This window comes from Canis lupus, chromosome 32 (genome assembly GCF_003254725.2).
Source record: "Canis lupus dingo isolate Sandy chromosome 32, ASM325472v2, whole genome shotgun sequence".
In the NCBI taxonomy this organism is placed as follows: Eukaryota; Metazoa; Chordata; class Mammalia; order Carnivora; family Canidae; genus Canis; species Canis lupus.
In genome coordinates, this window is record NC_064274.1 from 23,069,045 (window position 1) to 23,082,709 (window position 13,665).

Genomic DNA, 13,665 nt, shown 5'->3' on the forward strand with positions numbered 1-13,665 from the left:
GCCTTTGGCCCAGGGCACGATCCTGGAGTCCCAGGATCGAGTCCCGCATTGGGCTCCCGGCATGGAGCCTGCTTCTCCCTCTGCCTATGTCTCTGCTTCTCTCTCTCTCTCTGTGTCTATCATAAATAAATAAATAAATAAATAAATAAATAAATAAATAAATAAATCTTAAAAAAGAAAAGAAAAGAAAATTTGTGGTAGATAAGACAAATACTCAAAACCTATAGGTGTCCTAAAAAAGGAAGAAAATGTGGATCATGTTAATGTCTGGGTCATCTATGAAATATTTGCTCATGTCTATTGCCATCTTTTTAGGTTCATTAATCCATTATGGCTCAATTTATAGGAGTTTTGCTTAGCAATTATTTTTTTTTAAGATTTTATGTATTTATTTGAGAGACAGCACAAGCAAGATGAGGGGCAGAGGGAGAGGCAGATTCCCTGCTGAGCAGGGAACCCAACATGGGGCACAATCCAGGACCCTGGGACCATGACCTGAGCTGAAGGCAAACACTTAACCCACTAAACTACCCAGGTACACCTGCTTAGTAGTTTTTAACGCTTATTTTTCATCTAGCTTGCCATTTCTTCTGAATTTTTCCTTTATGTCTTATCTGGAGTCCTTCCAATTTTTTTTTTTATCTCCTTTCAGGAATTTCTAGAATTCAAATAGTGGTAATGATTTTCAACTTTTCAGGATGGTTTAGTGGAAAGCAAAGGGCAGAACTCTGGGTAGTTTTTAACTAGGCTTTCAAATTCTTGGTTCTATAACCCTGGGAAAATCATGTTACCTCTTTCATTCCAGTTTAAATACAATAATTTTAATAGTTCCCCCAACCCCAGATGTAATGTTCCATAATGTGAAGCTAGTTGAGAGAATGCAATTTGTAAACTATGTTTTACCTTATCTAAAGGTGTCAGTATTTTGAGATTAATTTAATATATGATATCTGGATAAAAATTTAGGTATCTGGTGCATCAGCTACATTACTTTTTTATTTTTTATTTTATTTTTATTTTTTTTTTATTTTTTATTTTTTTTACATTACTTTTTTAAATAATAGCTTTATTGAGATATAATTCACATCTCATAAAATTCTCCTTTTTAATTTTGAAATATAATCACAGAGTTCTGCAACTGTCACCACTATCAAATTTAGGAAATGTTTATCACCCTACATCCCCAAAAGGAACCCTGTACCTATAAACTATGACTTCCTGTTCCCTCTTCCTCCCTCCAGCCCTTGGTAACCACTAATCTACTTTCTGTCTCTATATACTTGTCTGTTCTGGACATTTCATATAAATGCAATCATACAACATGTAAATTTTTGTGTGTAGCTTCTTTCAGTCAGCATTTTCCAAGATTCATCCATGTTGTAGAATGTATCAGCATTTCATTGCTTTTTATTAATGAATAATATTCCATGGTATGAAAAATTATATTTGTTTCTGTGTTCATCATTTGATGGACATTTGGGTTATTTGTACTTTCTGACTATTATAAACAATGTTATTATAAACATTCACATTTTTGTGCGCACAGATATTTTCAATGGTTTTGAGTAGATACCAAAGAGCAGAATTGCTGGGTAATACAGTATGTTTCCCATTGTCATTGTAAAAATTACCACAAATTTAGTTGCTAGAACAATACAAATTTATTATATTGAGTTCTGGAAGTCAGAAATCTAGAACACATTGGCAGGGCTGCATTGTTTCCAGAGGCTCTAGAGGAAAATCACTTCCAAGCTTCTAGAGGCGCCTGAACTCCTTGCTCACGGCCCCTATTCACCATCTTCAAAACCAGCAGTGTAGTGTCCTCCAACCTTTCTCTATGATTTCTACTTCCTTTTCACATCTATTTTACTGACTCTTTTGTCTCGTCCCTTCCCTATAAAGATGCTCATGATTACATTCCCCAGCCCTGATGATCTAGAACAATCTTTAGAGCTCAAGAAACTTATGTGTATTTGCAAAGTTCTTTTTGCCATGTAATGTAATATTCACAGATTAGGGGATTAGTACACGGACATCTTTGTGGCCTATTATTTGCTTATCATATATGATAGTTCTATGTTTAACATTGTGAGGAACTGACAGGCTGTTTTCCAAAGTGAGTACCATTTTGCATTCTGACCAGCAATGTATAAGGGTGGCACATTCTCCACATCTTTGTCAGCATTTTTAAAAAATTAATTAAATTTAGTTTTTCAAGCAGTCTGAAGTTTACAGAAAGCTAAGCAGAGAGTTCAGAAAGTTCCCATATACTTCCTGTGCAGCACACAGGCACACTTTCTCTCCACTATCAACCCCTGCAGTGGTACATTTGTTACAATCTATGAACCAACAAAGACACATCTTTGTAACTCTAAATCCATAGTTTGCATTACAGTTCATTCTTGGCGTTATATATTCTAATGTTTTTGGCAAATGTATCATATCAAATATCCACCATTAGACTATCATACAGAATAGTTTTCAAGTGCTAAAAGTTCTCTGTACTCCGTCCATTCATTTATCTTTCCCCCAACCCCTATCAACAATGGATCTTTCTAATGTCTCCAGAATGTCATATAGTTGGAATCATACAGCCTTTTCAGATTGGCTTATTTCCCTTAGCAATTTGCATTTAAGTTTCTTCTAGGTCGTTTCCTGGATTGATTGCTCTTCTTAAATTTTTAAATGTATTTTTATTTTTTTATTTATTTTAGTGCTGAATAATATTCCATTGTCTGGAGGTACCACAGCTTATCTATTCATCTACCAAAGGACATCTTGATTGTTTATAAGTTTGGCAATTTATGAATAAATCTTCTATAAACATCCGTTTGGAGGTTTTATATGAGCATAACTTTTCTTTTTTTTTTCTTTTTTTTTTTAGCATAACTTTTCAATGCATTTGTGTAAATACCAAGAAGTGTCATTCATCTGGTTAAAGAATGTTTGGTTTTGTAAGAAACTGTCAAACTATTTGTCAAAGTGGCTGTACCATTTGCCTTCTCACCAGGAAGGAGTGAGAATTCCTGTTGCTCTAGTCTTCAACAGCATTTAGATGTGTCATTGTTTTGGATTTGGCCACTCTAATAGGTATGGATATCTCAATGTTTCAATTTGCAATCCTAACAGGTGATGTAGGATATCTTTTAATACACTTATTTGGTATCTATATATCTTTTAATCAGGTTCTTTTTTTTCTTGAAAAGTTTTAAAAGTTCTTTGTATATTTTGGATAACAGTATTTTATCAGATGTCTCTTTGCAGGTATTTTCTCCCAGGCTATGGCTTATCTCCTCATTCAGCTTATTAATTACTTCTTTCATGAATTGTGCTTTTAGTATTGTATCTAAAAAATCATCACCAAACCCATGGTCATCTAGGTTATCTCCTTTGTTATCTTGTAGAAGTTTTTATAGTTTTGTGTTTTACATTTAGGTGTATGATCCATTTGGAATTCGTTTTTGTGAAGGGTGAAAAGTCTGTTTCTAAATTCTTTTTTTAAAATGTGAATTATAGAGTTAAACTGTTTTTTAAAAAGATTACCTCTTTCTATTTTATTTCCCTTGATCTTTTGTCAAAGATCAGTTGACTATATTTCTTTGTTTCTATTCTTGAACTCCCTATTCCATTCTATTGATCTATTTGTCTATTCTTTCACCAATTCCACACTGTCTTGATTACTGCAACTTTATAATAAGTTGAGGTTGGGTAGTGTCAATACTCAGACTTTGTTCTTCTCCTTCAATATTGAGTTGGACATTCTGGATCTTTTTGCCTCTGTATTATATTTTAGAATCAGTTTGTAAATATCCACAAAATAATTTGATTGACAATACATTGAATTCATATATCATGTTGGGAAGAATTGGTATTTGATAATATTGAGTCTTTCTATGCATGAGTATGGAAAATCTCTCCATTTATTTAATTCTTCCTTGATATCTTTCATCAGAATTTAGTCATTTTCATCATATACATTTTGTACATATTTCATTAGATTTATAACTAAGTATATCATTCTTTTGTCTACAAATATGAGTGGTAACTTGTTTTTTATTTCAAATTCTACTTGTTCATTGCTGGTATATAGAAAAGTAATTGACTTTCGTGTACTTATCTTGCATATTTCAACCTTGCTATAATTGCTTATATGCACAAGAAGGTTTTTTTTTTTTTTGCCTTTTAAAATTTTTTTTCTAAGTGTTTAATCATGCCATCTCTGAACAAAGATAGTTTTATTTCTTCCTTCCAGTCTGAGTACTTTTTATTTCCTTTCTTTTTTCTTTCTTTCTTTTTTTTTTTTTTTTTTTTTTTTTTTTTTGGTCCTTTTCTCATTAGCTAATACTTCCAGTATAATATTGACAAGCAATGGTGAAAGGAAACACCATTCTTGCTTTGTTTTTGATCTTAGGGAGGAAGCTTCTAGTTTCAAACCATTAAATGTGACGTTAATATAAATTTTTTTTGTAGGTGTTGATTATAAAGTTGATTAAGTTCTTCTTCATTCATAGTTTGCTGCATTTTGTCAAATGCTTTCTTCATTTGTTGATAAGATCATGTAATTTTTCTTTGCTAGTCTATTGATGAATGGATTTCATTAACTAACTCTTGAATGTTGAACCAGTCTTGTTCACCTGGGATAAATCTCACTTGTTCATGGTATATAATAATTTTATATAGAGTTAGACTCAATTTGCTGATATTTTATTGAGAATTGCATCTGTGTTCATGAAATATATTGGTCTGTATTTTTTTACTGTTTACTTTTTTGCTTTTTATTTTTATTTTTTTGTTTGTAACATCTTTGTCTAGTTTTGGAATTAAGGTAATCCTGATCTTATGGAGTTAATATTTTCTCTGCTTCTAACTCTGAAACAGACCAAAGATAATTGGTATATATTTTCTTTAAATATTTGGTAGAATTCACCAGTGTACCTGTCTAGGCCTGGTGCTTTCTCTTTTGGAAAGTTATTAATTTCTGATTCAATTTCTTTAATTGACACACAACATTGTGTGTGTTATTTATTCTTGTGTGAGTTTTGGCAAATGTTTCTTCCCAAGATCGGTCCATTTCTCTTCAGTTATCAAATGTGTGCATATAGAGGTATTCATAGTGGTTTCTTATTATCCTTTTAATGCCCATTAAATCTGTAGTGATTTCTCCACTTTCATTTCTGGTATTAGCACATCCAAGCACATGATTTTATTTTGTTTTTAGAAGAACCCACCAAGGAAAGTATTATAATATTTTTTATAGATTAGCAAACTAAGTTTCAATAATCTTAAATAAATTGATTAATCTTTTTATTTTCTACCAATATCTTTGATTCCCAATCTGTGAACACTGCAGGGCTGTTTCTGTTATAATCATCCTGGTGAATTTTTTTTTAAATATAAATTCCAGGATACTCACTCCTGAAGACTAGTTTGGTAGGAACATCTTTCTAAACCCCATGACCTCAGACTGTTCCAGGGAGTTAACTAAGTTTCACCTGTTACAACTACCAAAAGACATTGGAAAAAGCTGCTCAGGATTCTGTGTTGGATTCTGAGGCTGATGGGAAAGTATTCTGTGATCTATTACTGATAGCTGTGATAGGGCCAGATGGAGGGAGTAGAATCCCACTGCCAAACATTGGGCAACTGTGATCTAGATAGTGACAGTTGGTAAGTGGGTGAGAAGAAAAAAATTAGAGAAATATCACTTATATCTTAATTAAAAATTGCCTAAGAACATACTAAATATTTTATGCAGCTACATGTAACCCTCTTAGCTATATCAGAAACTTAAATGTAGCTCTTGGAAAAATACTAGTGATGACCACAGTATAGAGAGCCAAATAAAGGAGAGGGGCCAAAATACTCTTGCCAATTTCCAAAATATTGGATTCCTCCACTGTCCCAATCCTACCAGAATGCCTGTGCCTGAAATGCTAGGATTCTGTGTAAGAGCAGCAGCCATGTGCCCATGTTCTTTCTGTTGCAATCCTACGTCTTAAGGCAAAAAAAAGTTTCGTTCTATGTATTTTAGCAATTGATCAAATATTTATTATTTCAGAAGTTTCAGGGAGAAATCAAATGTATTTTGTAATTATAAATTGTGTATGTTTATTTTTCATGTCTATTAAATTTTAATATTACATGTATAGATTATGTTTGGAGAAACAGCTTGAAAGGTGGGTCTCATAAAAAAATACCTAAGTAGATACAGTGGCTGTCATAAATAGATATCTTCATAGAAAGATATGGATTAAGCTGTGCCATTTACAAATGTTTCCTTTTAGTGGTTTTCCATGACAATGAAGGCTTCTTTGAGGGGGAACTCCATATTTGGGATTCATTTAGGTTAGAAGAACTGTCCATATAGCTTCTAGTTGTCATGTTAGCAAACAGATATCCTGCAATCTTCATTATCTTGGTGATCATCCGCAGGTAATCTGAGGCAGACTGAATAGACTCCTATGATCCCCAACAAATTCTTACTTTGTCTTCCATTCTTACTGATATTGTTAATTCCTCTGTCCATTTGGAGTTGAAAGAAATGATGCATAAGGTCCTTTCCCACAGTCAGGGTCAGGGAAGACCTTTGAACAGCTTAGTTATCTCTCTACCTTTAGAAGGGTTGTAAAAAAGACATATAATAAATAAAAAGGGAAAAATATTGCAATTACTTAGCGATATTAATCATCAGGCTAGAATTGGGAAGTTGCAGCACATGATTAGAATTTTTTCTTTGATTCATATCACTAACAGTGGCTAGGTGGGGAAAAAGTAAAAATAAGTCAGGTATGATGTTGCTATTTTCAGCATGAAGGTAGGAAAAGATAAGAACTGGACAAGAGGGATGGTGTGAAGTGTCTGGATATAATTTCTACAAAATCCAAACTTAGCCTTCACAAATCTCTACAGCACTAAAATTACTAGAAGTTTTTAAAAACCCACAGAACTGTCAGCTGCTAAATGCATTTTTGGAATGAAATTGACTTTGAATTATAAATGCAATTTCATGTCTATTAATAACAATATTTCCCACTTCAAAATCCATAAGCTGTCAATTCTTAGAAAATTCAAGTTGGAAAAAATAGTTTCTTTGCCATTTGATCATCAGAACCTGGAAATTGGTCATTAGTTTGGTTCATAGTCTGAAGGTCTGGCATTTCCATTCAGTTTTACCATTGTAACAACTGAGACCTAGTGTTTTAAAGGTAATTATATTTATTGTACAAGCTAACTGAAAAAGTGCTGAATAATTGTCACTGCTTCAGAGATTAGATTTTGTAGTGTTATTTGTCTGCTAGCACTGAATTAAGATGCTTTTAATGGAAGGAGCTCAGTAATCTTAAAGAATTGTTGACAGCTACTTGGAGGGGATTTTATATTTGTAAACAAAACTTGACTTTATCAAAAGAAAATATCAAGAGGTTATTTTACTCTCTGTTACACCTTATAATGTAGTTCCAATATATCCTGGAGAAAGGGTGGGGTGGGTGGGAAAAGTTTAATATAATAGATGGAGAAAAACCTAGTGTTAAGCAGATCAAATGACAAGGAAGGCCAGACAATAAAACTATGTTCTTTGTTAAATGATGTACGGAGATTTTTTTTTTGTACTAAGATTTTAAAATAAAAGTTCCCATTTACCTCATACTCTGGAAAATGCACTCAATATTTCCTGAAGGCAATGAGAATTCTTTTTTTATTTTTATTTTTTGGTCCCTTTGAGGGCATTACCTTTAAGTCAATGAACAAAACAAGGAAACCCTCTAAATAACTGATTGGAAACCTAAGATGAAGCTAAGACACATATTGACATTAAGGCCATCATTCCTTGACCATGGCTCAATTTCTGGTTTTCTCATTAGATGTCATACATGTGTTTCCTGTTATGCTTACTAAAAACAATATCTTATATCAGGTCACATTTCCTACTGATACCGACCTAGAACTAATTCCCAGCTTGCAGATTAACTTTTAAATGTGATCATGCATCATATTTGAACAGGAAAAGGAATAATTATAAAATAAATGGTTCTGGGTAGGTAATTAACTACTTGGGCTTCGCTTTACATTTTGTAAAACAAGAAAGAAAGAGAAAGAAGAAAGAAAGAAAGAAAGGAAGAAAGAAAGAAAGAAAGAAACAAAGAAAGAAAAAAGGAAGGAAGGAAGGAAGGAAGGAAGGAAGAAAGAAAGAAAGAAAGAAAGAAAGAAAGAAAGAAAGAAAGAAAGAAAGAGAAGGAGGGAAAGAAGGAAGGAAGGAAAGAAAAAAGAAAGGGAAAGGTAAGAAATTCCAGACACAGTTGGGGAAGCAAATGCTAAGCATAGAACCATAAAGAGCAAAACTTGAGAAAACATTTAATTTTAAGACTTGTATTTTCAAAGTAACAAAAAAAAAAAAATCACAAAGAAAAAAAGTAGACCTGGTTACATAAAAATGGAAAAATCAAAACCACTCTGTCAAAAAGAGTAAATTAATAAAGAAGAAACCATAAAGTGAGAATATATCTATGACAAATATAACAAACTATGGATTCATATCAGAAAAATATAAATGATTCCTGGAAATACGTAAGAAAAATCTTAAGATCTCAAAAGCTTGAAAAAACAGCCACTGAGCTTTGTTCATATTTCTTTCAAATAGATATTGAATATACAATGAAATACTTCACCTCCCTGGTAGTTGAAGGAATGTAAATTGAAGTAAGATGTTATGTTGACCAAATGCTTAGAAAACAAAATATACTAGGTAGCAGAAAGGGTTTAGTAGAATAAGAGAATCCACATATAGTATAAATTGAGACAGTTTTTCTGATTCAGTCTGGCCATACATATTGAAAGTCTCCAAAAAGTTCATAACATTTTGGTCATCTATTTTTTTGTAGAATTCTATCTTATAGAATAAGAGTGGCACAGACAATTAAGCATCTAAATCTTGGTTTCCACTCAGATCTTCATCTTGGGGTTGTGATCTCAGAGTTGGGAGATGGAGCTTCAAGTTGGTCTCTGTGCTCAGCATAGAGTCTGTTTGGGTTTCTTTCTCCCTCCCCCTCTTTGCCCCTTTCCATAGCATTCTCTCTCTCTCTCTCAAAATAAATAAATAAATAAATAAATAAATAAATAAATAAATAAATAAATCTTTAAAAAAGAAACCTATCTTATGGAAACTGTCATATACACAAACCATCACTCTGATGGTATTTATGGTGAACAATCCAAATATCCAATTATAAGAAAATGCTTATATAATCTAGTCAACCACCGTCTAGTCCCCAAACCAGCAAGATCAGCATCACTGGGAAAATTGTTAGAAAGGAACATTCTTTGTTCTACTTGACACCTATTTTCTCAGAAACTCTGATAGTGGGCCCAGTATTCACAAAGCTTTCAAGATAATTTGATGCATAAGGCCTAAGAACCACTGATATAATGGAATATTATATAGACATTCCAAGTGTTCTTAAAGAACACTTAACATGGAAAAATTCTTATAACCTAATATAAAATGAATAAAGGGAGAATAAAAATTGACCATGGAAATTATGCATAATACGATTTCCTATTTTGTTAATACATATGTATCATATAGTTGTAAAATCAAAATCCTTCATGTATATGTGCATTCACACACACATACATCTATCTATCTATCATCTATCTATCTATCTATCTATCTATCTATCTATCTATCTATCCTAGCAGAAAAAAAATATTATTCTAAATATATCAAAAGAATTGACTCTAAATTACTCCTTTGAATCTCTGCATATTTTTCCAAATTCTCTTCTGTGATGGCATATTACTTTTTATTATCATTAAAATATCTTGGCCACAAACACTTTCATATACATAGATGAATACATACATATACACAATGTTCAAAGCCCCAAGTTTCCTATAACCATAAATGTTTATTAGCCTTTCATGATGACATGGGTTTATTGCAAAGAGAGACCCCCTTCTTCAACAACAGATGGTGCTTCATCATTGAAGAAAATGGTAAGATGTGGTACTTGGGTTGTCCTAGCCACAGGCAGGATGTGGCTGCCAGAGCGGAGCTATAAGTCTTTGAGCAACTAGCCACATCCTCCTCCCACCAGTTCTTTTTTTAGCTGATGGCAACTCCCAGGATTCTGACATTAACCAAAGTTCAAAACTTCTTCACATTGCTATTATGCTCCCTTCTTTCATCAGCAATTCTCACATGGAACTTTGTACAGAGAGCAGGGTATAGAAATTAAAAAAATATATTAGGCATTAGAGATTGCAAGTAGCCAAGCTCATTTAGCTAAAATGTTCCAGCGGGGAGGGGAACAGGGACCAAGAAAAAGTGATAAACAACAGTTGTTTATCATCTCATGTTAACAATTAGCTGTCCTTTGTTATCTCAAAAAAACATAATTTCTTCTCTGGTTGACTTTATTTGCAACTATCTAAGCACACAGAAAGTTCAACCTGTTCTACTAGTACTTGGACAATGTAGTCAATCTAAGATTGTTTACCATGGGTTTTAAAATGCTTAAATGTTAGAAACATTTTAAATGCCACAGAAAATAAATATTGTAGCATGTGTCTCTTTACCTGTCTAAATTACTGGAAAAAGATCATTTCACTTTTGCTTCCTGCTCATGTTAATTATAGATAGTGAGAAGATCTGGGGACAGCCCCAACAGCTCTGTGATTTGGCAACTGCCTCAGGGTGTTTAGAAAGTAAGAAAAGGCATCATTCAGTTTCTAGGCTATGATCTGCTTCAGCCTCGATAGCTTATGTTGGAGAAATTCTGTGGGCAGAAATATAGTTCCAGTCCTTAAGTAAGTGCTGCAATTGCTATAATCTGGAGGAATGCTTTTGTGTTAAAGAACGCTGACATATTAAAAGAAATGTCCCAAATTCTCATAGAAAATGGGAATGAAAGTGTGTAATTTATATAATGCTCTTGAAAATTAAATCCACTTACCAAGCCTACTTAGTGGCAACAAAATCTTAGATCTCCGAATATCTGTTATTCAAAATGTATGGCTATTTGAGCAGGATCAGAGACTGATTTTGAAAACCTAAAATCCCTCAGATGATGGTTGATATTTTGTGGTGTGTAGATGCTGTCAGCTGAACGTCATGGACTTGGCCTGTCACCTGAGTGTAATGTTTATTACCAAGGTTGTTTTTGTGACTTCCTACAAATGTGTTTTGTGTCTCTAAGATATACTTATAAATATTTGACTACGTTTAAACATCTTCAGAAAATTTTCAAAGGAAATCTATGTGACATGTAAGAATGGACTGCAACATGTAAATGCTAAAGATAAGGTGATCTTATAGAACATAGAACAAAGGCAAATACAGCAAGGATCAGGATGGAAAGCTCAGTCAAAAATGAGAAACTTAAAACACCTGTGTTGTGTCAACAGTGGCTTGGCAGCTGGAATAGGGAGGGCAGAGGAAGTTAAATCCATGCTGGCTTCCAGAACCCAGCTACAAAAAATGAACCGCTAGGACCAGATGGTTTTATGGCTTTAGTAAACAATAGATTTGCATAATGCTTCCTCAATAATTCTGTCAGGAAGAGTGTTGAGCTAGAAAACAATGTACAATTGTGTTTTTTTTTTTTTTTAAACCAGCTCTTTAAATGGCCAACTGATAAATGGGGAGAAGCTGAAATGTTGGGAAGAACAGATTATATAAAGGAGTATTATCAGACCTTCTTGACTGCAAAGTAATTGTAAATGCCCATTTGTTTGGAAGTATATTAGATCCCTCCTGGTGGCCACATTATAAATTGATTATCAAACAGGAATAAGGGCTTCTCTGTTTGGGGGCACCACCTCCCTAAGGTTTCCTTGTTTGTTCTGATTTGTAGCTTCCTTTGACTTTTCTTTCTAAGGCTTGGGTAGCTGCCATTTGGTTTCTCTTCAAGAAGAATCAACAAACCACTTAGTGTTGAATTCTTTTCTAGTATACACATGTATCACTTCTCCCTATTGATCTCAGGATGTGGAATCCCCACACACCTTTTAAACAAAATCCTCTGTTTCAGCAAGCGGATAGGAACTCTCTTCTACTTCATTCATTCACCTGATTTAATTGACAATAATTATTCCCAGAGGTGATTCCTTCACATACAAATGAAAATTTCTACTTTTTAATACCTGAATCACAAAATAGACCAGTGGAATAATACATTACTAAGATCCATTCTTTCTCCCTCTCAAACATGGCAGCAATCTCCTCCCCACTTTTAAGTTGAATGTCCAATATTGGTTTTAGGGCTTACAAATTCAAAAGCCTACAGGGCTCAGGTGAGTAACAACTAAATACTGCTCCTCTTGAAGGGACAAATACTAACAATAGGGTAGGTTGGGGACCTAGGTGAAGTGGCAAGCCTGGTCTAAAAAGAATTCAGTAGGATGAGCACTGGGTGTTATACTATATGTTGGCAAATTGAATTAAAATTAAATATTTAAAGAACAAAAATAAAAAGTTTCATAGCCTTTCAGCTCCAGAAAATTATTGCCACAGAAATGCAAAAGTAGCCCAAGAAATGCCAATCTCCTGGGTTTTAAAGTAAAATTAATTTTTAAAAAGCTCAACTTTATAATACTGATGGGTTTTCAAAGTTAGCAACAAAGTTTAAATTTTCATATTGTAAGGGACAAAGCAATTTTGTGAACAATATTTATCACATAAAGTACCAGGCAATAACCTACCTTGTCTCTAAGCACAGCTGTCTAATAGAAATGCAGTAAAAGTCACACGAGTGATTTAAATTTTTCTAGTAGCTCTCTTAAAGGGAAAAAGGAATAGACAAAATTAATTTTATAATATATTTTATTTATCCCAGTTATCCAAAATATTGTCATTTTAACATGTGATGATAAAAGTTTTAATGAGCTATTTTACACTCTTTGTGTTGAGTCTGAAATTCAATACAGTAGTCGCCCCTTATTCATAGTTTCAGTTACCTGTGGTTAACTGCGGTCCAGAAGCAGATGGTTTTCTCTTTGACCTATTGTCAGAAGGCCAACAGTAGCTTAATGCTACGTCATCCTTCACCTCCTTTCATTTCATCACGTAGGTATTTTATCATCTCACGTCATCACAAGAAGAAGGGTGAGTAGAGTATAACAATATGCTTTGGGCGAGAGAAGATCCACACTCACATTACTTTTATTATAGTATATTGTTACAATTGATCTATTTTATTATTATTGTTGCTACTCTCTTACTGTGCCAAATTTATAAATTAAACTTTATCATAGGTGTATATGTGAGGAAAAACCATAGTATACATAGGGTTTAGTACTATCCATGGTTTCAGACATTCATTGGGCATCTTGGAAGTTATCCTCCATGGATAAATGTCAGGAGAGGGGAAGGCACTACTGTATGTATGTATTTCATACAGAAGACACATTTTGCTTTTTAATGGTCATATTTCAAATGCTTAATAGCCATATGTGACTAGTGGCTCCACGTTGGCTAACACTCTCTAAGGCTTAGAATGCCTGCTCTTATATACACATCAACAGTGAGCAAGTCCTTGGTTAGATAAAGAGTCATGGTCTTCCTTCACCAGGGCTCTCCCTGTTTCTATCTACCAAGCTACTCCTACCATTGCTACATCTGGGTTCAGCTGCCAGAGTAGGTGCAGGAGGCAGACAGGAGGGGCTCTG

The 13,665-nt window shown here is 33.6% G+C and overlaps 1 long non-coding RNA gene across 1 annotated transcript in view; it reads left to right on the forward strand.

Annotated features, from left to right (window-relative positions):
• Positions 1–13,665, forward strand: part of LOC112644640 (uncharacterized) — a 57,726-nt gene that overhangs the window by 5,949 nt on the left and 38,112 nt on the right. The gene's annotated exons all lie outside the window — the stretch shown is intronic.